The sequence below is a fragment of the Papio anubis genome, chromosome 3 (assembly GCF_008728515.1).
Source record: "Papio anubis isolate 15944 chromosome 3, Panubis1.0, whole genome shotgun sequence".
NCBI classification, from domain to species: Eukaryota; Metazoa; Chordata; class Mammalia; order Primates; family Cercopithecidae; genus Papio; species Papio anubis.
In genome coordinates this window covers 148429466-148453768 of record NC_044978.1, presented here as the reverse complement: position 1 = coordinate 148453768, position 24303 = coordinate 148429466, and the positions used below count along the sequence as shown (strand labels likewise).

Here is a 24303-nt window from a genome sequence, read left to right as displayed (position 1 = left end):
CGGGATCTCGGCTCACTGCAAGCTCCGCCTCCCGGTTCACGCCATTCTCCTGCCTCAGCCTCCCGAGTAGCTGGGACTACAGGCGCCCGCCACCTCGCCCGGCTAATTTGTATTTTTAGTAGAGACGGGGTTTCACCGTGCTAGCCAGGACGGTCTCGATCTTCTGACCTCTGATCCACCCGCCTCGGCCTCCCAAAGTGTACATTTTTTTAAAGCATTCAAAATGCATAGTACTGGAAAGAAAATCAGGGATGCGAACATTTCCAGGGTAATGTCACCTCCCATGCTGTGGAGGTCCCTCTGGTGAGCCTGGCCCGTTGCTTCTCTTGCCTCAGCCCTTCCATGTGGAGGCACCATGGAGCTGCCACTCACCAGCACCTTTTTTCCCTCAAGTGGTTTGTACCTGTAAAGTATTCCTGCCATGGGTGGCCCCTCGGTGGACTTGCTGAGCCTGGCCAGGGTTTGATTTCTCTTGCTGCCAGCCTGAGCCGGATGGCTGCTTCTCTCTTCCCCTGCCCGGTGGAGAGGCCTGCTTGCTGCAGAGAAGGGCTCTTCTTCTCAGGTCCTGTAGCACCCTGTTAGAGGGTGTGGAGTGGGACAGTGGGAACCAGAGCCACCAGAGGGAGGCCCTGAAGGAGGAATGAAACTGATTCATGTCTGAAACTGTAGAACAGGGGTGCCAGAACCCGAGTTTCAGTGTTTAATAAAGAGTGCCTCCGTGTTGCAGTGGCCATACCTCACAGGGCGTGGTCACTTGGAAATTTCTGCTTGGAAGTGCTTTGTGCAGTGGCCAGGATGTGTTAAGGGCCACGCATGACTGCTTGCTCCATCGCAGTACAGTTACAAGTTTCTAAACGAGCATCCATAGACTGAGCTGCATCCTGCCTCCCTGTCCTCTCATTCCTGACTACTTCTCTGATCTGTGAAGCCACACAGAATGTGTTTGCGTCTGTTTCCTGCCCTTCAGGTGACGGAGGACCATGGAAGCTGCTGCTCCTTTAGCTCTCTTCTCCAGGGGAATTGCCCTCGTCACTGTTGGGGAACCCCTGGTCCAAGTCCTGTCCTCCGAAGACCTCTGCCCCTCGTGGAGTCCTGAGTTGAACTTGGTGTTCACTTGGCCTCTGGCTCTGGCAGTGTGTTGCTCCTTCCATTGACCTGCCACTGCTGTGTTAATGCAGATTGACCTTAATCTGTTTCTGCTTTAAGTGATTAACTCACTTTCTCGGCTCTTATTGTATCTTGTCCTTTGGGATATGAACGATTATTTAAATTTGGATTGATTCCTGGCTTGCACGGTGGCCCATGCCTGTAATCTCAGTGCTTTGGGAGGCCAAGGCAGGAGGATCCCTGGAGGCCAGGAGTTTGAGGCCACCCTTGGCGACATAGTGAGACCCTGTCTCTACAAAAAATAAAAACTAGCTGAGCATGGTGTTGTGAAGCTGTAGTCCTAGCTACTTGGGAGACTGAGGCAGGAGGATTACTTGAGCCCAGGAGTTTGCAGTTACAGTGAGCTGTGATCACACCCCTGCACTCCAGCCTGGGTGACAGAGTGAGACGCTGTCTCTTGGTGCCGGGGGGAGTAATGTCTATACTTGAGAAGCTTTTTTTCCTCAAATAGTCGGTACCTATAAAGTATTAATCAGTTTTGAGCAGTCCTTTCGTGATTCTTTTGAGTCTTGATTCTGGTGACCAGTAAGTTGTATACATTTGCCTGTCAAGTGGATAAACATGGCGTTTGTGCCTTTAAGTAATGGCTAAAAGTACCAAACAGGACAGAGCCTGGCATAGGTGCTGCTCCTCCTGTTCCTAGGCCATAATCACCCCTGATTCATCAGACCCCAAACAATTCAGCTCCTCACCGTCCTGTGCCCCACCACCCAATCTCCTGCAAGAAGATGTCCTGGAGACCCCTGTCAGTGCTAGGCAGAGATCACCATCCATGTCCACCTTTCCTCTGATGCAGGCTCCCACCAGGCCCTCTGGCTTGTGCCATGCCATCCTTGAACTCACCCTCATGCCCGACCTGAGCCCTTGCACAGGCCGTTCCCTCTGCCTAGAATGCTCTTCCTCAGTATCCCCGTAGTTCCCTTCCTCCCCTTCCCTTGTATCGTGACTCTCCCATAGCACCTCTCTCCCCCTAACACATGTTCACAGGTTCATCTTCGTCACCCATCTCCAGCAGCTCCTGCAGGCTTGATGACTGCTAAAGGCAGGCAAGTCAGTGGCTCAGATTCTTGCAAACTTAGTGATTTGTGATTTCTCAGCTCCCTTCTCATGCCTCCTCTGTCTCTATAGGCACATATTATTTCTTATCTCTTCTCGGAACCAAGAGGTGCTGGCTGAATTTCTGGATAACATTGTTTAAGTGTTCTGTGTATGCAAAGGGAAAACGAGAGAATAAAAGGATTATTAAGGAAGAATTAGTATAGTAATAGCCACATATTATGCTCTTTTTATACTCTGCTAAGTGCTTTACACGCATTACTTCCTTTAATTAGTCAACTTTATGAACGTCGACATTTTTATGAAACCCATTTTACAGGTGGGTGAGTGGAGGCTGGGAGTGGCTTAAATCACCTTCCCCAAACCAGGGAGTTAGTGGGAACCAGAGGCAGGACCTGAGCTCATGGGTCTGAGCTCCAAAGCTCGTGCTCTGAACCGCACACAGCATTGGGCTGCAGCCAGAGATGTAGGACCCTGCGGGACCCTCTGGAGGTGGTCCTGCCTGTGCTTCCCTCTTCCTACAGGAAGCTCCCTGTAGGCATCTGTGTTGGGTGTGGACTCTCAGTGTAGCCGCATGTCTGCCTGTTGGGCAGGCACCAACACTGAATGGAAAACATGTTTCTGGGCATTTTAATGTACGGACTTGACTTCAGTCAATCTCCCCCGCCCCCTCCCACCCTGACCGCCTCCCTAATAGTTAGCATTGGCACTGGAGTGTGGATGGCAACTGATTTCTGTCTGAGAGGACAAATCAGGCATCTTTGTCCTCTGCCACTGTCTGTTCCCCATCCTTAGGGTGTACAATGCCAGAGCCCTCCACTGTGGTCTGTGACCACTTTGACCCACGCCAGCAGGTCTCCATGTGTTCCCTCCAGCTGAGAGACATCACATCCAAAAACAGTTTAGAGCTCTGAGGTTTCTTTCCCCAGAGGTCCCTGCTTTGTGCAAACTGTCTCCAGCTGAGCGTGCACAAGACTCTGTTCCTGCTTTGCCTGGGTGGCTGAGCCATGGGCAGCTGAGCCTGCAGCCGCTGGACTCACTGCATTCCCACTCTGACTTTGGCATGGGAGGCACACAAGTGTGCTTGTGAGAAATAGATCTTAACAGTACCTTTTAACACCTATTTCAGGTGCTCAAAATGACTGCCTGTTTTACATTTATATTCTGGCAGTGCAAACTTCAATTGGACAGGAAGTCTTACAACCTTTCTTCCAGGTGAAAAAGTGAGGCAGGGATGTGTATACAGTTCCATCCAGGTCATCCCACTTGGAAGATACTAGTAAAACGAACCAACGGTAATATAAAAACCATGGTGTTTGCAATAGTGATAATGTTACTAGCAAAGGAAAAATAGAAATTTTCAGTAATTTGGAGATTATTATTTTTAATAGGTGGGCTAAAATAAAAAACCTGGAGAGAAGGGTGTTAAGTGAGTAAGGAGTGTGTCTCCAACTAAATATAGTGTAAAGAGAGAAGAAAATACAAAGTCAGGCACAGTGGATAGACGTGGATAGTCTCATCTCTAATAGTATAATGGACAAACTTGTCTCAAACAAAATTAGTCTGCCTCTTGTTTACTCAGGGATATGTGACTGTTTTCTATAGACAAAATCCCCATGAAATAATTAAGTTACAAGCATCTGAATTTTGTATTTTGGAAACCTATCTGAGGTAGGTAGGAAGTTAATTTATATTTAGAAATTTACTTGCATATGTCTGGTAGCTCCAGGGCAAATATTCCCAAATCCCAGACTATTTTTTTTTTCTTTTTAAATTCAACAGTGACCAGTTGGTCTCTTGTAAGAATTACAGCTTTAAGTTAGCAAAGTCTAAGAGGGCTGGTTTTAATCCTGAACCTCGGAGGGTCCCTGCTTCTCGGATAGTAAGTAGGTCAGGTGTGCAGCAGGTACTACATTGAAGGGAAACTGGATGATAAATAGGAAATCAGTGATTTTTACTTGAAGACTTGGCAAGGCAAATGTTTTTGTGATAAAAATAGATCTTGAAATAGAATCCTGAAAGCTACCTGTTTAAATGTAAAGCAAATGGCTTCAGTGATGCTTTAGGTTTGTGGTGGTCACTTCTGGCTGCCCCAGAAACTACAGAAAGTGCATTCTCTCTTCTTGGTGCTATGGGTTTTTAGGGTGAACGCCTTGTATGACGCTGAGTATGTGGAAGGACCATTCACTCTTGGTAACTATACACTAGGCAGAGGGTGGCGTTAGCAAAGCTGCTGCGGGTTGGGTGTGTTTAAGATAGCATTTGTAGAGCGTACCTAAGGGCAGACATATTTTTTTTTTATTTGAATTTTTTCTTTTTATTTTTAGTTCCAGGGTACATGTGCAGGATGTGCAGGTTTGTTACATAGGTAAATATGTGCCATGGTGGTTTGCTGCACCTGTCAACCCATCACCTAGGTATTAAGTCCAGCATGCATTAGTTATTTTTCCTAATGCTCTCCCTGCTCCCCGCCGCCCCCAAACAGGCTCCAGTATTTGTTGTTCCCTTTCCTGTGTCCTCGTGTTCTCTTGGTTCAGCTCCCACCTATGAGCGAAACATGCAGTGTTTGGTTTTCTGTTCCTGCATTAGTTTGCTGAGGATAACGGCTTTCAGCTCCATCCATGCCCCTGCAAAGGACATGATCTCATTCATTTTTATGACTGCATAGTATTCCATGTCGTGTATGTACCACTTTTTCTTTATCCAGTCTATCATTGATGGGCATTTGGGTTGATTCCATGTCTTTGCTGTTGTGAATAGTGCTGCAATGAACATACGCATGTATGTATCTTTGTAACAGAATGGTTTATATTCCTTTGGGTATATACCCAGGAATGGAGTTGCTGGGTCAAATGGTATTTCTAGTTCTAGATCTTTGGGGGAATTGCTACACCATCATCCACAATGTTTGAACTAATTTACATTCCCAACAACAGTGTAAAAGCATTCTTATTTCTCTGCAACCTCACCAGCATCTGTTTCTTGACTTTTTAATAATTGCCATTCTGACTGGTGTGACATGGTATCTCCTTGTGGTTTTGATTTGCATTTCTGTAATGATCAGTAATGTTGAATTTTTTTTCATGTTTGTTGGCTGTGTGAATGTCTTCTTTTTTTTCTTTTCTTTTTTTTTTTTTTGAGACAGAGTCTAGCTCTGTCGCCCAGGCTGGAGTGCAGTGGCGCGACCTTGGCTCACTGCAAGCTCCTCCTCCCGGGCTTACACCATTTTCCTGCCTCAGCTTCCCGAGTAGCTGGGACTACAGGTGCCCGCCACCACACCCGGCTAATGTTTTTATGTTTTTAGTAGAGACAGGGTTTCACCTGTGTTAGCCAGGATGATCTCGATCTCCTGACTTCGTGATCCGCCCGCCTCGGCCTCCCAAAGTGCTGGGATTACAGGCGTGAGCCACTGCGCACGGCCAAGCTGTATAAATGTCTTCTTTTGAGAGGTGTCTGTTCATGAGAGAGACGTATTTGCTCCTCTGAGGATACTTATGTCTGTGTGACAGCATTCTCTCATTTTCAGAACCTCACTGTGAATCCCCATCATTGGCCTGTACTGAAGGTAAGGCAGATAGAGGCACTCTGATCCATCAGATGAAGACCTGAACACAGCTGTTGATTAAGAGGCTTTCTTTAGATCATGGTTTAGAGCAGTGTTTTACAAACTTCATGTGCTTGGAGTCCTCTGGAAATCCTGTTAAAAGACAGACTCTGTTGCAGTAGGTCAGGGTGGGTTCTGAAGTTCTCACAAGCTCCCCAGCGAGGCTGATGTTTTGGGTCCACTGTGAGGAGGCAGGGCTTAGGATAAACAACTATGGGAAATCCAGTCCAGATTTTTGATGTGTCCTAGGTTAGGCCTTTCTGTGAGGCTGCCCTGGGTCTCTAGCGATGGGCTCCAGGAGTCTCTCAAGTATCTCAAGTCTCAAATAAGTCTGAGTCATCAGGGATATTTTTTTGAGAAGACTTGTGCCATCTGAAGAAGCAAAGAGTGTGATGGGGAACAGGCAGTGATTAAAAACATGGTAAGGTTTAAAGAAACATTTGACCGTGCGCCAGGTGAACCCAAATGTATGGCACTTTGCGTCTTTCCTGCCCTTTCGTTTTCCGAGAAGCGAGGCCTTATCTCTTATGGAGCACGGGAGACACAGTGTGGGTGTTTGTTTTCTCAGCCGTGGGCTCTAACCTAATTGTCAAGCCTACCAAAAAAACAAAAATGCTGAAAGTCAATGTCTGATTAGGTATCTGGTAGTACATAATCTCCATAATTTTCTCTCTGAGTGTATTATGCAAAAGATAACCCTTTGTTATTAAGAAACAATTTTTAAGGCAACTCCCAACTTTGAAATGGGGAAGAATCATTTTATTTACCTCTAGGTGCCAGGGAACAATATTAAATTTAGTCTTATACTTTTCCTTTAAGCATTTCAGATTACATTGTGCATTTCACCAACAATAGAAACTTTCAGACTTTACATGTCTTGTTAAAAAAAACCAAAAACCTAGTATAGATAAGAATGATTTATTGATTTGAAACCCATTGTATAAGAAAAGAGTCCAGTGAGACTTAAGTTCAAAGGTTTCTTTGTCTTGTGGGTGTAGCTGTGTCAATATGCCTAATTTATAATAACATTAAGTTTAGTGGATTAGATATTAGCTATCAATTGAGATGTAAGCAGTAATAAACAGTAATGCCTAAACTGAAGTATATAATCTGAATCTTTATGATGACCAGTTTATATTATTGTGAAAAACTTAGGAACTCATTTGAAACATGATGATTTATATGTGTCGTATATAGTTTTCAATAATTTACATACCAGCAGGAAATTTTAGTGGATGATATAAGTGGAATCACTGCAGGTGAAACTTTGCTGGAAAATACAAGCATAGTGACATCTGTGCACCAAAAACACCTGGGGAGATTCTTTAAAACACGGGCCAGACATGCCCTCCTGGCTGTCTCCCTCACTGTCAGTGAGTGTGGGGATGGGGCGTGGGCCTGAGTTCTTTCTTTTTAGACTCCTCAGGGTTCTGATTGCTGCCACGTTGAGAGGGTTGACCTCAATTCAGACCTCGGAGAGTGACTTGAGAAACCGTCACCACGTGGTGGCAGTGTTGCTCCCCATATCTTGATTGCCCTTGTTTCTTTCCAATCCCGGAAAAGTGTGCTTGCCTTTTTTTTTTTTTCCGTGTTTTTGTTTTTGATCTTGTTACAATATTTATATTCCTTGGTCATTTGCAACTTATTCGAATGGAGAGCTTTTCTTTTTCTACGGGGTTTTAGGGCATGGGCAAAACAAGGAAGAAAAAAATTGTCTTCAGTTGGCAGAGACGTGGATTTTTAAGGTTGTTCTTAATTTACTTTCTGTATAACTTCGCTTTTCTGTGGTGAACAAAGACCAGGTTCAAGATAAAATATTGCAAGCCAAGAATCTGATTGTTCATGGATTTCTATGGTTAAAGATACTTGATCACCTCCCCATCTCCCCCCGCTCCCCGTGCCACCCCCACACCGCATTGTGCTTCTTGGCTTGTCATTTCAAAAATCAAGGAAGTCACAGTGAATGGCAAGATTTTACCTAGACTTGCTATTTTTGTGCCTGTTAACAGTTTTGAGTTAACATTGACTGAGCTCTTCCTGGTGAATCGCTGGCATTTAAACAACCAGTCCATAACACTGTGTGGGGGCTGGAGCTAAGGTTATTGGTGACACAAGATAGCACCTGGGCCACTGCTGCTTGGTAGGAGGGCTGAGGGGCAGAGGGCTGAGGGCTTGAATGCTGAGATGCTAGAGTCAGATGGCCTGGATTTGAATCCTTGCCCTCCTGTTCGGATCCCAGCTGACCCGTGACGATGCTGCAGTACCTGACAGCAAATTCCTCCTTAGGGCTGCCCTAACTCTAGAGTGTGTGCCTGTGTGCCTGCAGGAGAATGTCCAAAGGGGGTGATCTTGATCTGTTACCCTTTGAACTTTAATCTGTACCAGGGTGCCATTGAAGAGTTTAAAGCAAGTGAATGACAAGTAGTTTGAAAATATTTCCAAGGGGATAGAATTTGTGGACATACCTGAACATGAGCAGCCCCAAAATCAGGGCTGGGACTAGTGTGAGGCCAGCAGGTGTCCAGGGTACAAAATGTAAGGAGGCACTCCCTTTCAGGGCCTGGCAGGTGTGGATCCTGAACTTCCAGGACCTTGAGAGTGAGTGTCTCCTAAGGATTATACCCTGGGTGCCTGTTTACCTCATCCTGGTCCCTGGTCCTCTGTATATCCTACTGCCTGCTTCAGTAAACAGACAGCCCCACAAGGGAAGGAAGGGTTGGATCAGCTCTGAGGAGGGCGTTTTTTAGAAGGATAGGTTTGTTTTGTTTAAAAAAACAGCTTTATTGAGATATAATTCACATCCTATACAGGTCATTCATTTAAAATGTACAATTCAATGTTGTGAGGTGGTTTTTTGGTATATCCACAGAGTTGTGCGACCATACCACAATCAATTTTTTTTTTTTTTGAGATGGAGTCTTTCTGTGTCACCCAGACTAGAGTGCAGTGGTGCGATCTTGGCTCGTTGCAACCTCCGCCTCCTAGGTTCGAGTGATTCTCATGCCTCAGCGACCCAAGTAGCTGGCATTACAGGCATGCCCCACCACACCTGGCTAATTTTTATATGTTTACTAGAGACAGGGTTTCACCAAGTTGACCAGACTGGTCTCCAGCTCCTGGCCTCAAGTGATCCACCTGCCTCAGCCTCCCAAAGTGTTGGGATTAAAGGTGTGAGCCCGACCCACCGCAATCTAATTTTGAAACATTTTTTTGTCCCCCTAGATAAAAACCTGTAGTTGTCACTTGCCAATCTACTGCCGTCCACCTCTAACCATAGACAGCCCCTGATCTACTTTCTGTCTCTATAGATTTGCCTATTCTGAACACATTCATCTAAGTGAAGTCATGTAATATGTGGTCTTTTGTGTCTGGCATCTTTGATTAGACATAATGTTTTCAAAATTCATTATGTCATAATACATACCAGTAATTCATTCTTTTAAAATGACATTAATATTCCATTGTATGGAGACATCACATGTGGTTTATCCATTTACCAGTTGAGAGGCATTTAGATTGTTTTCACCTTTTGGCTGTTATGAATAATACCGCTGTGAACGTTGATGTATGTGTTTTTGTGTGGTTGAATGTTAAGGAGGGCCTTTACGTGTGAGCTAGTGTGGAACCTCCTCCTCCAGGGGAACCTCACCTGTGATTCTACCCACTGGGATGGTTAAACCAGCAGGGGTGGGAAGGGTCTGGTCCTGCTGGCCCCAGGCTTTCCTGCAGACTGCTGTGTTTGCCTTTCTTCTGCCCAGGCTGAAAGGGAGGATGCCCTGGGTTCTGGCGCTGCCCTCACGGGTATGTGGGAAGGCTGGGGGAAGCCAAGTCTCCAGGGTGCCTCCATCAGGGACCATGCAGCTAGGAGGCAGCCAGAGGGCCACAGGTTGGTGGCATTCACACAGAGCTACATTTCCTTTTTTTTTTTTTTTGAGACGGAGTCTCGCTCTGCCGCCCAGGCTGGAGTGCAGTGGCGCAAATCTCGGCTCACTGCAACCTCCGCCTCCCAGGTTCAAGCAATTCTTCTGCCTTAGCCTCCCAAGTAGCTGGGACTACAGGCATGCACTGTCACACTAGGCTAATTTTTTTGTGTTTTTAGTAGAGACAGGGTTTCACCATGTTGACCAGGATGGTCTTGATCTCCTGACCTCACGATTCATCCTCCTCGGCCTCCCAAAGTGCTGGGAATACAGACATGAGCCACCGTGCCCAGCCTGCATTTCTTTGTTTTTCTTTTTTCTTTGAGATGGAGTCTTGCTCTGTCACCCAGGCTTGAGTGCAGGGGCACCATCTCTGCTCACTGCAACCTCTGCCTCCTGAGTTCAAGTGATTCTCCTGCCTCAGCTTCCTTAGTAGCTGGGATTATAGGCATCCACCACCACACCTGGCTAGTTTTTTTTTAATTTTTATTTTTTAATAGAGATGAGAGTTTTGCCATGTTGACCAGGCTGGTCTTGAACTCCTGGTCTGAAGTGATCCGCCCGCGTTGGCCTCCCCAAGTGTAGGGATTATAGGTGTGAGCCACTGCACCTGGCCCATAGCTACATTTCTGCCAGCCGTTTGCAAACTCTGCCCCAGAATTCCCTGGAGGACTTGTAGAAATACCAGTTGTCGGGTCACGCCCCCAAATGTTGGATTCTGGAGATGAATTCTCTTGGGTAGAGCCCTCAAGCCGCAGCAGCTGATAATCATGGGGACCTCCTATTCTGATAAAAGTTCCAAAAATGTCCTGAGTGATTGTTAGGGGAAATAGGAAAATAACACATTGAAAATTAGAAATGTGTTCTATGGCAGAGGATGAAACAGCCAACAAAGCTTATTTTCTTTGCAATGAAGCAAATCACATATTAATAATAGTCATTGTAATGATCTTTATCATGTATTAAGCATTTTGTGCTTTCACTTTTACACAAGTAGATGATTCCCATAGGTATTACCACTTTTTTTTTTTTTTTTTTTTTTTTTGAGACAGAGACTCGCTCTATCCCCCAGGCTGGAGTGCAGTGGCACGATCCTGGCTCACTGCAACCTCAACCTCCCAGGTTCAAGTGATTCTCATGCTTCAGCCTCCTTAGTAGCTGGGATTACAGGTGCCTGCCAGCACACCTGGCTAATTTTTTGTATCTTTCTTAGTAGAGACAAGGTTTCGCAATATTGGACAGGCTGGTCTCAAACTCCTGACCTCAGGTGATATGCCCGCTTCGGCCTCCCAAAGTGCTGGGATTATAGACGTGAGTCACCATGTCTGGCCTTACTGCCCATCTTTTAAGAGATGAGGACAGAAAGATTGAATGACATGGTTATGTCTCATGCAGCTCTTGGTTCACGTAGCCAGGATTCATATCAATCTATTTAGCTCTAAATCTAGTCTCTTAATCGCAGTAATGAACCGTTGACAGTTTTACGAATAAATTATCAAGAGTTTTGATGGGTTTGCTCGCTGAAATTAGTGCTTGTACAGTGATGGGCTGGGTTAGCGTGAAGGAATGTATCTTATGTTGGAAATACTCTAGAATTAAATGTTAACTCTTGTTAATAAAGCATACATTTGGGGCATTATTAGCAACTTTTTTTTTTTTTTAGCAGAATTAGATTTCTTAGTTGAGTGGTTTTTGTTATTTATATTTATGTGTTTGTTTGTTTGTAACAGGGTCTTGCTCTGTCACCCAGGTTGGAGTACAGTAAGTAGCACAATCATAGCTCACTGCAGCCTCGACCTCTCGGGCTCAAGCAATCCCCTGCCTCAGCCTCCTAAGGGTCTGGGACCACAGGTGCGCATCACTGCGCCCTGCTAAATTTTTACAGTTTTTGTAGAGACGAGCTCTCACCATGTTGCCCAGGCTGGTCTTGAACTCCTGGACTAAAGCAATCCTCTTGCTTCAGCCTCCCAAGGGATTACAGGTTGTGCCACTGCGCCAGGCCTCCATGTATTTGAGTGAAAGAGTGGACATCTCCTGGAGGTGGCAAAGCTATGCATGCCTCCCTGGAGGGGAGCTGGGGGCTCTGGGGTTAGAGTGATGGCATATTCAGGGAGCTCTGGACTTTGCGAGATCCTGAGATAAAGCCAAAGGATGCTTTAAACTGCTTCTGAATGAACTTTTTCCAAGTGAATTTGTTTTATCACTTCTATGTAAATGAAAATATTTGCAGCATGAGTACTAACAAGATTTTTTTTTTTTTTTTTTCTGATGGAGCCTCGCTCTGTTGTCAGGATGGAGTGCAGTGGCACAATTTCTGCTCACTGCAACCTTCACCTCCTGGGTTCAAGCGATTCTCCTGCCTCAGCCTCGCGAGTAGCTGAGATTACAGGTACACACCATCATGCCTAGCTAATTTTTGTATTTTTAGTAGAGATGGGTTTTCACAGTGTTAACCAGGATGGTCCCTATCTCTTGACTTTGTAATCTGCCCACCTCGGCCTCCCAAAGTGCTGGGATTACAGGTGTGAGCCACCGCTCCTGGCCAAGATTTTAAACGTTATTTACCAAAGTAGGAGCGTGGTAATTATGGTCTTTTATAATTCTGAAAGTGATTTCTAGTACCAAACTATGAATTTTATACTTCAGAGAATGAGAGGTTTTTCACGGAAAGTTGAAGTTATTATGGTTTGCTTCCTGTTCAGGTGCTTTTGCTGGAGAATGTTTGGTGAAGAGCAGTTCTGGTGATGAGAAGTTACGGGTGTACACAGCTGGTGTGGTTTTTAGGATTTTATTTTGCAGCAGCGTGTTCCTCAGACAGTTGCCAGGGGAAGGCTTTCCTCCTCCTTCAGCCTTTTCTCTTGCAGACAAGGCAGTATGGGAGGGGTGGGAGACAAATCAGAAGCTGTTGGTTTCTTCAGCCTGCCAAGGATTCAGATTGCAGGTTGTAGACTGGAGACCATCAGCGGGGATACCTTTCCTGACAAAGTAGTGTTTCTTCCTGGCACTGCTTGCTAGAGAAGTTTCAGTTCATCATTCTCCCTCAGAGAAGCCAATATGGACCACGTTCTGATACTTCTCTTCCTTTTCCCCTAACACTGAAGGCTCAGCCATGCATGGTGCATGTCCCAGTGTACAGCAGGCTGCATACAGTTAGACCAGATGTTCTTGGACTACGAAAAGTCACCGAGTTGCCATTCACTTGTGGGTGGCAGGTATGGCCCTCCTCACCTCCCATTGCTCAGGTTTCTCTGTCCTGCCGTTTTTACATTTTCCAGGCTTTCACCTCCAGGTACCAAAATTCACATCATTTAGAGATTGTGTCTGCCTGCCCATACACTGATGTACCAGTGAGGGATTGTTCTCACCTGATGAGAAGTCCAGATGATGATAGAGCAGAGCTGGCCCCTGGGTGCCGTGGTGATACCCTCGAGCTTGGCTGCTTCTGTTCTTCTGCTTCCTCCTCTTGGATTCCTCCGCCTTTGGCTTCCCCTCCAGTTCCAAGCAGAACAAAGCAGGAAGCATCAAGGGGGAAAGGGTGACCCCACTATATCCAGAGAGCAAAACTGTCCCAGGAGTCCCTAGTGAACTTCCATTTGTGTCTCATTATCTGAAACCGAGTTACCTGGCTGGTCATGTGCAGCCACCAGAGGCAGGGAGGATAGTGATTCTGCCTGTATGGAATGTTCTAGCATTCCCTGGTAGCTTTTATTTCTTCAGGCAGCCATGACTTTGCATAGATCATTTCCTTTTGCCCAGGACACTCCTCCTGCTCGTTTTCTCCCCTCCACACTAAACCCACAGTGCATTAACAGTGACAGACTTTTCCTCATCCTCTCAGGCCACTTGGATGTCACCATTTCTTCTCCTTACCCTTCAGGCATAGTTAGCCTCTCTGTGTCTGATGTTTTACGGCTTTGTGTAGGCCCCTGATGGAGAGCTTCTCACTGTGTCTTGGGGTTATTTATCTCAACCTCTGCATCTGTGCTGTCCTGTATGGTAACCAACAGCCACATATCACTGTTTAAACTTAAATACAAACTAGTTATATTTAAACATAATAAAAGTGTAGCCCCTCACATTAGCCTCATTTCAAGAGCCACTTGTGGCTACCATATTGTAAGCAGAGCTCAAGAACATTCAACAATATTGTGAGAGTGGCTACCATATTGAGAGCAGAGCTCTAGAACATTCCCTTATCCCAGAAAGTTCTCTTGGACACGCTGCTCAAGGTGGTGAACTCAGAGATCTCCAATCCCCCCAGCTCCGTCACTCAGAACCACAAATGTGGCACCATTAGCCTTAGGGTGGTGCTTGTGTTGTATTGTCTCCTGACTGAAGAAGTAAACTTCAGGCAGTCAAGATTTTCTACAATCCACACTGCTCCTAAAACTAATGTTACTGGATATGTAAAAGCTATTGAGTCCAGTGCTTTCAAGGAATCCTGAAAGCAAGTGGGGACTGGCATGTGTCCAGATTCCTTGTTTTGCAAAAGAAGAAACAGGGGCTTTAGGGGAAAGGGGTCCACTCAAGGTCATACAGTCAGTGGTAGAATGGACTGGAATCTTGATTGTTCATCTCACTCCCTTCCCTTTCCATTAAGCCATACCTAATTGAGTATCACCAACCTGTTTGTTTTCCCTGATTGTGTTCCCTTCTCACCTGTTTAATCAGGTTTCAGCTTCTTAGCCCCCTACCTGTAGGCGGTGCTCTGGGAACGCTCAGGAAGCAGATGCGTGTGAGCCTGTCTCAGCCAATGATTGCTTAGTTTGCAAGAAACAAAAAATGACTCAAACTAGCTTAATCAAAAGGAGGCTTTTTTTTTTTTTTTTTTTGAGACGGAGTCTCGCGCTGTCGCCCAGGCTGGAGTGCAGTGGCGCGATCTCGGCTCACTGCAAGCTCCGCCTCCCGGGTTCACGCCATTCTCCTGCCTCAGCCTCCTGAGTAGCTGGGACTACAGGCGCCCACCACCGCGCCCGGCTAATTTTTTGTATTTTTAGTAGAGACGGGGTTTCACTGTGGTCTCGATCTCCTGACCTTGTGATCCGCCCGCCTCGGCCTCCCAAAGTGCTGGGATTACAGGCGTGAGCCACCGCGCCCGGCCAAAAGGAGGCTTTTAAACAGCAAGATAAGGGTAAAGGCTGGGAACTAGGAAGTTGTCAGGAACCAAGGCCGTCTCTCTGGGTCTCTCTGGGGCCATGTGATTTTTTTTCCTCTCGGTCTCTTTATTCTGCTCACCAGCTGACCCAGCTTGCTTGTCACTATATGCAGTCATGCCAGACCCCAGATCTGTATGACCTCCTAGCCTCAGGGGTACCCAAGTACCTGGCTGCCAATCTGTGTTTTCTTCCAGGTTTCAAGAGGGAGAAGTGATTGGCCCAGCTCTGGGTCACTTACCCAGGGAGAGGTGGGAAAATTGTGGAAGCACTGTGGTATCAGGGAACCCCTGGGTCAAGCTTGTCCAACCTGCAGCCTGCGGATGGCATCCAGCCCAGGATGGCTTTGAATGCAACCCAACATACATTTGTAAATTTTCTTAAAACATTATGATTTTTTTTTTCATTTTGGTTTTTTTTTTTTTTTTAACAGCTCATCGGCTATTGTTAGTGTATTTTATGTATGGCCCAAGACAATTCTTCTGCTGTGGCTCAGGGAAGCCAAAAGATTGACCACCCCTGCCCTAGGCCATTATCTGGGCTGTGGGAGGTGTGGGGCAGGGTCAGAGCTGGGAGGGGAGGGCATAGCTTCTGGCCACCATAAGTTGGTGTGTTCTTGGTAATTATATTGCTTGTCAGCTGAAGGCAGAACCAGGACAGTGAAAGTAATGGGAGTCCTTAGCTTTGTAACAGTTAATGGTTATCTAAAAGTAGGTGAAATTGTGCATGAGTGAGTAGCATGAATTTCTTATTACCCAAGTGCTTAGATAGCTGGCTAACTTTCTGTCAAAGATCCCTCTGCCAGGATCAATGTTTGATTAATATATTTACCCTGTAATAAGAATTTGGGATTCTTACAGCAGAATAGTTGTCATGTGGCTGGCTACACAACCAAAGATAGTCCAGGTGTCCCTGTAAGAGGAGAGATTGAAGAGCTGTTGCCAGGTGCCTATGTGGACCTTCAGCATGATCCGGCCATGGGGAGGCCTCACACGCTCCTGCATCGCCCACATCTTGCCAAGCCATGGAAAACACTTGGGATTCATATCTAAAACCTAGTTTAAGCTTGGTGAGGACAGTGGCCTGGTACAGGGTTTGGGTCATAGATGGTGCTTGATTTCTGTTATATAAAGGGGTATATGATTTCGGAATATTTACCAAAAATGGGCATTTTCTCTATAAAAATTATTGTATCTACTGAGATTATGTTATGTAAAGAAATAACATACACATGGAGAAAAAATACAAAGAAGGCATTGATATTCTACAGAAGTGGCAAGAAGATGTGGTGATAGGTGATATTTTTGCCTTTTCTTTCAATTTTGTAATGTAGTGACTTTTTTGGTAGAAGAAACGTAATTTTTAATTAAGGGAGAAACATTTGAAATACATTCAGTCTTTCTAGAAAACCTCACCTTCCCATAAAAGTTTAAGATGGAGACATACTTCCATTGTGAATCATGATGCTAACCAGTATTCAGATTTATTGGAAATGGACTCAGTTTTAAAATTGCTTTTCTCTTGTGGGCTGGAACCACAAATGATTGTTTGGGATTTTTTCCCCTTTTCTTTCATGGAATTACTCAACTTGGCATGACCAGTGATTTGAGCTGAGAACATAGAACCCTTGATTTGCGGAAATCAGGCCGCCAAAGGTAGAGATCCAGTGGTCATTGTCTGAAGGGTTTCTTTTGTTCTTGGCCCTCCTGTCCCTGCTCTTACTGTGGGAGCTGAAGCTGTAGGTGCCTCTGAAGCCTTGCCATCCATGGTCACTTCCTGCCTGCTCCCCACCCACCCTGGGAAAGAGTTCCCAAGTGTCCCAAAGCACTGTGTTGCCTAATGCTTGTTGAGAGTCTACATTTCTCTAGATCTAGCAGAAATAAAGTTTCAGTTTGTTATATTTATAGTTTCAGGAATAGTTTGGGAATGGATTTAATAAAAAATTTAAAATACTATCATTTTTATATCTTTTTTTCGATATTTAATGCTTTAAAAGACATCAAAGTTATATTCTCCCATTACTCGTCCTATACAATTAAAATCTGTTTTTTGAAGTTGTAATAGATAAGTTAGCCTTAGGTCAGCCCATATTTGTGTAAACTCCAGCCCACTGCCACAGCTGCTTTGGTTGTGATCTGTCATTATCTTACCCACTGTAGGGCAGAAGTGTTTCTGCCTCATGCCGTTGCTGCTTTACTCTTCCTGAAGTGGTGTGGCTCTATCTCTGTAGTCCTCGGCATATGTGTCTCTGTCATTTCTGTCTGAGACTGTAGGCTCTCAGATGGCAGGGTGAAAGGGTTCTTTTGTTTGCTTAAATCTCTCATAATACCCTGAGTCTGTGGAGCTCAATAAATTCTACTTGATATTATTGATAGATTATTTGGAGCCTTTTATGTTAGAAAAGGGATTCTTGGCCAGGCGCAGTGGCTCACGCCTGTAATCCCAGCACTTTGGGAGGCCGAGGCGGGCGGATCACGAGGTCAGGAGATTGAGACCATCCTGGCTAACACAGTGAAACCCCGTCTGTACTAAAAATACAAAAAATTAGCTGGGCGTGGTGGCGGGCGCCTGTAGTCCCAGCTACTCAGGAGGCTAAGGCAGGAGAATGGCATGAACCCAGGAGGTGGAGCTTGCAGTGAGCCAAGATGGCGCCACTGCACTCCAGCCTGGGCGACAGAGCGAGACTCTACCTCAAAAAAGAAAAGGGATTCTTAATCCAATGCTCCATTTTACAGATGAGAAGACTGAGGCTCAAAGACCATGATACCCTCAGGAGCCATGATTTACACTGTATTTAGGAATAGTGTCTAGGGTCAGCATCTAGTGTTGGCTGACTGCAGAGCAGCCTGGTTAGGAGCCCTGGGGTTGGGCGGGTCTGGGCTGCTGGTGCCACTGCAGTATCCCTCCCCTGGAACTTTGGGCCTGCTACCCACCCCTGTTCCTTCCTTCGTGAGATGGGGCTAGCAGTAAACTGTCTTGTTTCATCAGAGGCAGTATTGCATAATGAATGAGAGCCTGGGCCTAAATTAGGCACGAGTGCAAGCCCTCAGAAAACTATGTAGACCGAGAGAGACATACACACACATCTTTATGGCAGAGAGACAAGGCTTGGGAATGTTCTGATTTCATGTTTTGAATTGGTATAACCTTAGGGAGGATATCCTTGGAATCGCAGAGCTTCATTTACATCATGACTCTTTCCTGCCCGCCCACATTTTCTGAGTGGCCGGAGTTTTAAATGTGGAGCCCGTGAGTTTTTTTCTGTTGCCTCATTTTGGCCTGTGGCCTTTTGTTTTCTTGGTATGTCATGAGGCGAAATAAAGTGAAACTCAGTGCTGGTTAATAACTCCCATCATAATGTATATTTCTGTGAATGGCCTTTAGCCATTTGAGAGGAAAAGGGGTCATGTAAATTTCAGAAAGGCCTGATTGGCTGGAGACTCAGTGCAGTGTCACAGTTAAGAGTATTGATTTTTAAAAATTTTTAAATTTTGTATTATTGTGGTAACAAAGACATAAACGTAATACTGCCATCTTAACCATATTTAAGTATAAAGATCAGTAGTGTTAAGTATATTCACGTTGTGGTGCAATGGCTCTGCAGAATTTTTCATCTTGTTAAACTGAAACTCTATGCCCAATAAACAACTCCTATTTCCCCCCCTCCCAGCCCCTGGCAGCCACCATTGTACTTTCTGTTTCTCTGAGTTTCACTACTGTAGATAACTCATATAAGTAGAGTCGTATGGTATTTGTCTTCTTATTTCTGGTTTATTTCGCTTAGCATAATGTCCTCAAGGTTCATTCACACTGTAGCATATGACAGGATTTCCCTCTTTTTTTTTTTTGAGTTATATTCTGTTGTGTGTATATTTCACATTTTCTTCATTCATCTGTTGACATTTGGGTTGCTTCCACCTTTTGGCTATTGTGAGTAATGCAGCTATGAACATGGGTGTGCAAATGTCTCTTCAAGATCCTGCTTTCAGTTCTTTCAGATGTATACCCAGAAGTGGGATTGTTGGATCGATCATAGTGTAGTTCTGTGAGTAACCCTCATACTGTTTTCCGCAGCTGCCATGCCATTTCACATTCCCTCCAACAGTGCCCAAGGACTCCAGTTCCTCTACGCCCTCACCCACACTCGTAATCTTCTGGATTGCAGATTTTCTGGGTCAATCATCTGGATTACACTTGATTTTCTGTGTTGGGCCTGGATATTTAGAAAAGTATTCCTCCTTTGGAGTGGTAAATATGTGAAGTTTTTATTATAAAATAATGGCCATCCTAATGAGTGTGAGGTAATATCTCATTGTGGTTTTGATTTCCTTCATGGTTAATGTGGTTGGGCATCATTTCATGTCCTGATTGGCCATTTATGTTTCATATTTGGGGAAATGTCTTTTCAAGTCTCAAATCCTTTGCCTATTTTTTAATTGATTTATTTGATTATCTGCTGTTGAGTATGGATTATTAAATCAGACTGGCCTGAACTTAAATTGTGGCCCTTCCATTTTTGAGCAAAAGCAGCTGCATGTCCCACTTGTGCCTTGGTTTCTTCGGTGTAATGCCAGCGTAATGATAGCCCCACCTCGTAATTAGGACTGTTGGGGCAGTCAGTGATGGAAGCACTCACTCCAGAGGAGCTTGTTAGTAAGGAGAAGGCAGCCGGTCCATTCCTAATAGGGATCTAAAGGAAGGAAGAAGGGCTGAAGGAAGTAAAAAGAGCCTCCTCCATGAATGGCAGCCATTCTTGAAATCCACCCTGACTGCCTTCATTTTTAATGTTAGTGGACTTTTAAGACAACCAAAAGGTTGTTCTTGGATGACCAGAGACTGTGGCATAGGGAGGATGGTCATGTTGCCAAGGACCTCTCTCAACCTCCTGGGTAGTGTGCTGCTGGTAGTTTGCATAATTGCTTCAGCTTTTTGGCAAAGTGCATGTAAAAGCCTAAAGTCACAGCCAGAGGAAACCTGGTTCCTGAGATGGCAGCTTGATGCTCCTGCCCCATCCCAGGTACACACCTCGCTGGGCAGCTCTGGCTCTGAATTGAGAGGGACAGCAAAAACCTCTAACTAACAATATTGAAAAGCAGGCACTGGGGGCTTTGGGGGAAGGTTCTTTTCAAAACTCGTAATGGGGAAAAACAAAAGACTGGGAATCATTGTAAAGAAGTTAGTCATAGATGCTTCACTCTTTAAAATCATCCCAGCACAAGGTTAAACAACATGCAGTTTTCATGACGTCCCGGAAGGTGATGAGTGCAGTGAGGTGAAATGTGGCCATCTGAGCACAGAATGACCAGGCTTGGAAGGATCGATTTCCCCTGTGCTGGCCCTCAGAATTTAAGGCACAACTTTTAAGCTGAGCGTGCAGCACTTGATTTTCTGTGTTGGGCCTGGATGTTTAGAAAAGTATCCCTCCTTCAGAGGGGTAAATATGCAAGTTTTTACTGAATTATTTCATTTTATCAAAGCAGCCGACTTCTCCTGCCTCCCCTCTTTCTGTCTTGGGGTTGAATATTTGGTCCCATGTAACAACTCTTGATTCTTAATGATGCCAAATGGAAGCTGCACGTGCTGGGATTTGCCATATTCAGTTATTGTCAGTAGAGACTTTCTTAGTCTTTTTTTTTTTTTTTTTTTTGAGACAGAGTCTTGCTCCGTCACCCAGGCTGGAGTGCAGTGGCCCAATCTTGGCTCACTGCAACCTCTGCTTCCTGGGTTCAAGTGATTCTCCTGCCTCAGCCTCCTGAGTAGCTGTGATTGCAGGCACGTGCCACCACACTTGGCTAATTTTTGTATTTTCAGTAGAGATGGGGTTTTGCCGTGTTGGCCAGACTGGTCTTGAACTCCTGACCTCGTCATCTGCCCACCTCAGCCTCCCAAAGTGCTGGGATTATAGGCATGAGCCACCACGCCTGGCCACAGTCAGTAGAGACTTTCGAAAGAAAATATTACTTCTTTAATGATGTTTTTAGTCCAAGTAAATTGTGGTAATGTTTAAGAAATTTGCTTACCACAAAAACGGTTTTCAAGGAGCATTTGAACTTGTCCACTTTAAGTCATAAAACAGATTAAAGTGTTTGAAATCTGTTGGGATTGTAAATGTATGTCAGAGTACTGACTTTTAAGAGATCTTGATGATCATATCATATGTTTTCATTTTCAACTACAGGAGAACATTCAAGACTGAAACTTAACACAACTAAAACCCGAGTTTCCCACTTGCCTAAGTCATAGATACCTAAAAAGTATGCAACTTCCCAAGTTGATTTCTTTCAGGATATGGGCCCTTCAAAGGAAAGCAGTGAGGCTGGGGTTTTCCAGGTGGAAAGGTCACATTTCCACATATAACTCACTGAACATTGTATTGGGTTGGGAGAAGAATTGGTTCACTATTTTAAACTTTTGTTTCATCGTGAGGACTTCCCCATCCCCTCTCCTCAGCAAAGCACAAAAGTATTTCCTAATTTTTAAGTCATGGGCTTCCTTTAATGGATTCTGACCTCAGATCACTTCCAGATAAGCATTGTGTAATGGGATGGGTGGGGTTAGATATTTTAGTCACAGATGCATGAGAGGAGGGAGGGTGGAGGGCAACAAAGTTTATAACTGGAGCCTATAGCAATTTAATCTCTTGTCTTCAGCCAGGTCACAGAGTCTCACTTCAGGACAGCTGTGCAAGCAGAATCCCCGTCAGGATTTTCTTGATGCCGTTGACCATCACCTGTACATGCCTCTGGGACCTTTCCTCCTCCTTTCTCTTTTTATTTGTTTCCCTTGGTCACATGTTTTATTCTACTACATATCTCACCAGCTCTTCTCTGCAAGTTACAGAGCTGTGATGGCACCTTGCTCATTGATTATTTCTGGTTGAACAGTTTCCAATGGCACCTCTCCGGAGACGAGTCCTGTATTAGTCTGTTCTCATACTGCTAATAAAAACATACCTGAGACTGGGTAATTTATAAAGGAAAGAGGTGCATTTGACTCACAGTTCAGCATGGCTGGGGAGGCCTCAGGAAACTTACAATCGTGGTGAAAGGGGAAGCAAACATGTCCTTCTTCACATGGCAGCAGGAGAGAGAAGTGCTGAGCAAAAGGGGGAAAAGCCCCTTATAAAACCGTCAGATCTCATGAGAACTAACTCACTGTCATGAGAACAGGATGGGGGAAACTGCCCCCATGATTATCTCCACCTGGTCCCTCCCACAACATGGGGATTATGAGAACTATAATTCAAAATGAGAATTGGGTGGGGACATAGCCAAACCACATCAAATCCCAAGTGCGCATGTCTGACCCTGATCCCTTTATGTGAGACTGGGGTCATGATCCTCCTGCGCACATCTTCTGAGCCCTATTCCTACTTGGGCGTGCTTAGGCACTTCAGCATCTGCATCCTATTGATGTCTTAAGGGTGGTTCCAGACCTTGGAGGTGCGCACGATGCACTGCTGATGAAAACCTAGAATATAGAATGGAAGTTACATTTATTCATAGAGTGAAAATCCAAAAATAGACCAGAGAGAAAATATATGAAAATATCAAGAATGCTTATCTTAGGGAGGTAGAATTATACGTAATGTTTTTTTCCTTAGATAAATATATAGGTAGATATAATATTAGTGTTTACAGTTTCTCTGCCACCAACTAAAATATTTTTTTCAGGAGGAAAAGAAACCCAGCCAGCTAACATACCTAAAAACCATCTCCTAGGCCCAAGAGGGAAAAATTGAGCTCCTTTTCTTGAAATTGCCATTTGTGCCACTGTTGTATTATTTTACCAGTCACTCCAGATTCCAGGCTCCTCTACCTGAGTTCTCTCTCCTTCCACAGTGGAACTTATACCTTCCTGTTTCCTGGCTGCCACTCAGATTTAGGCTCTGTGTTTCAGACCTCAGTGACTGTAATAGCCGTTCCTTCTACCTCTTAGGACGGTTTTTTCTGTAATAGCCTTTATCATCATATCATCAGGAGATGATAGCTTTTAATGAGGGTCTAAAATTTGCAGGTAAGATATCCCTGCCTCTGACATGAGATAGGTGTATTGCATGTTATTTAACATATGACTATACTGAGTGCGCAGTTGTATGTAAAAGCATTGTTCTAGGTACTGGATTGAAAGTGGACCAAATGCTAAGATAAAGGAGCATACAAGTGTCGTAAGGAAGACAGTTGCCAAGAGAGAAGAAAGAGTGGGGAAATGTTGTGTCTACCAAGTTCAAGGTTCTGAATTGGAAAGCTGCAGCTACTGAGAAGAAGAGTCTTAAAATTCCCAAAGGGTTTTTGTTATCTTTTATTGATGCAATGCTATTTTGTGGCATAAACCTTAATAATTTTGGGGTTGAAACTCTATCAGGATAAAATGATCCTTTTCTATCCTAAGCTTAATAAACATTATTTAAGTACAAATTAAATACATAGAATCTGCCCATCTATATTATAAATGTCATTTGGCAGAAACTACACCTTGACTTTTGGTTCTTTCACAAAACCTTAATTTTTTTTTTTTTTTTTTTGCCTTCAATGCATTTTGTCTGATTTTACATTAAAAGCTTGTGATTTCTCAAGTCTTGAGTCTGGGGAGCCGTCGTCATCCTTTTTTCCCCTCTCTCTTGTCTTCTGGATGTTCAAGCGATTTTAATTAGATGTTGGGCTTTTATATTAAGTGCTGGCATTGCACTCCATGATAATCCAGGGACTTGGAAGCACATGTTATGCATCGCCCTGGGTTGATGCAGTGGAACTGGGGTGGGTTGGAGGTACTGTTCTAAATCTGCTTCTTGTGGTGGGGTAGGTCAGGTTGTCCTGTGTTGACAAGGAAGAAGTCTGGGTGAGGAAGCGGGATGAAAGTAGACCAGATGCTAGAGTCCACTTTCAAGTAGGATCCCAGGACCTGGCTTAAAGTTAAAGAACAGCAAAGATGAAAGGTGCTGCACAGCAGCACCAGGTCAGTGGCCACGTTAATGACCTAGAAAGCAAGTGCTGTGAATTCAAAAGAAAGGACAGCTCTGAGCCAGAGTACTTGGTGCCTTTGCTCAAACAAATCCTTTTCTGGCACCCCCAGGCCTCCCCTCCCGCTTCAAAAAGTTTCTGAATTATGCCAATCCATTGAGGCTCAGCTCAAGGCCATCCCATGCCTTTCCGTTGTAATAAAACCTTGTTTCCTGGGCTTTAAACATATTCCTTTTTTCTTAGGTACAGAATGAACTTTTTAAAAAGGGAAGTTGTCAGAGGCTCTGTAAAACGTTAAATCAAACCTGCTTTGCTTTAGTGATGGGGTAGTTTGGAATCAGATTTGCTCCTGTTATAGACTGAAAATTTGTGTCCCCCCAAAATTCCTATGTTGAAGCCCCAGTGCAGTGTTACGGTGTTTGAAGGGAGGCCCTCGGGAGGTG

The 24303-nt window shown here is 44.7% G+C and overlaps 1 protein-coding gene and 1 long non-coding RNA gene across 10 annotated transcripts in view; both read left to right on the top strand.

The window, feature by feature from the left end:
• Positions 1 to 24303, top strand: part of TBC1D1 (TBC1 domain family member 1) — a 244012-nt gene that overhangs the window by 160515 nt on the left and 59194 nt on the right. The window lies entirely within an intron of this gene.
• LOC110743252 lies at positions 18830 to 21582 on the top strand. Its single transcript, XR_002522004.2, has 3 exons — positions 18830 to 19148; positions 21079 to 21154; positions 21551 to 21582. It is a non-coding gene; the product is annotated as an uncharacterized LOC110743252 (long non-coding RNA).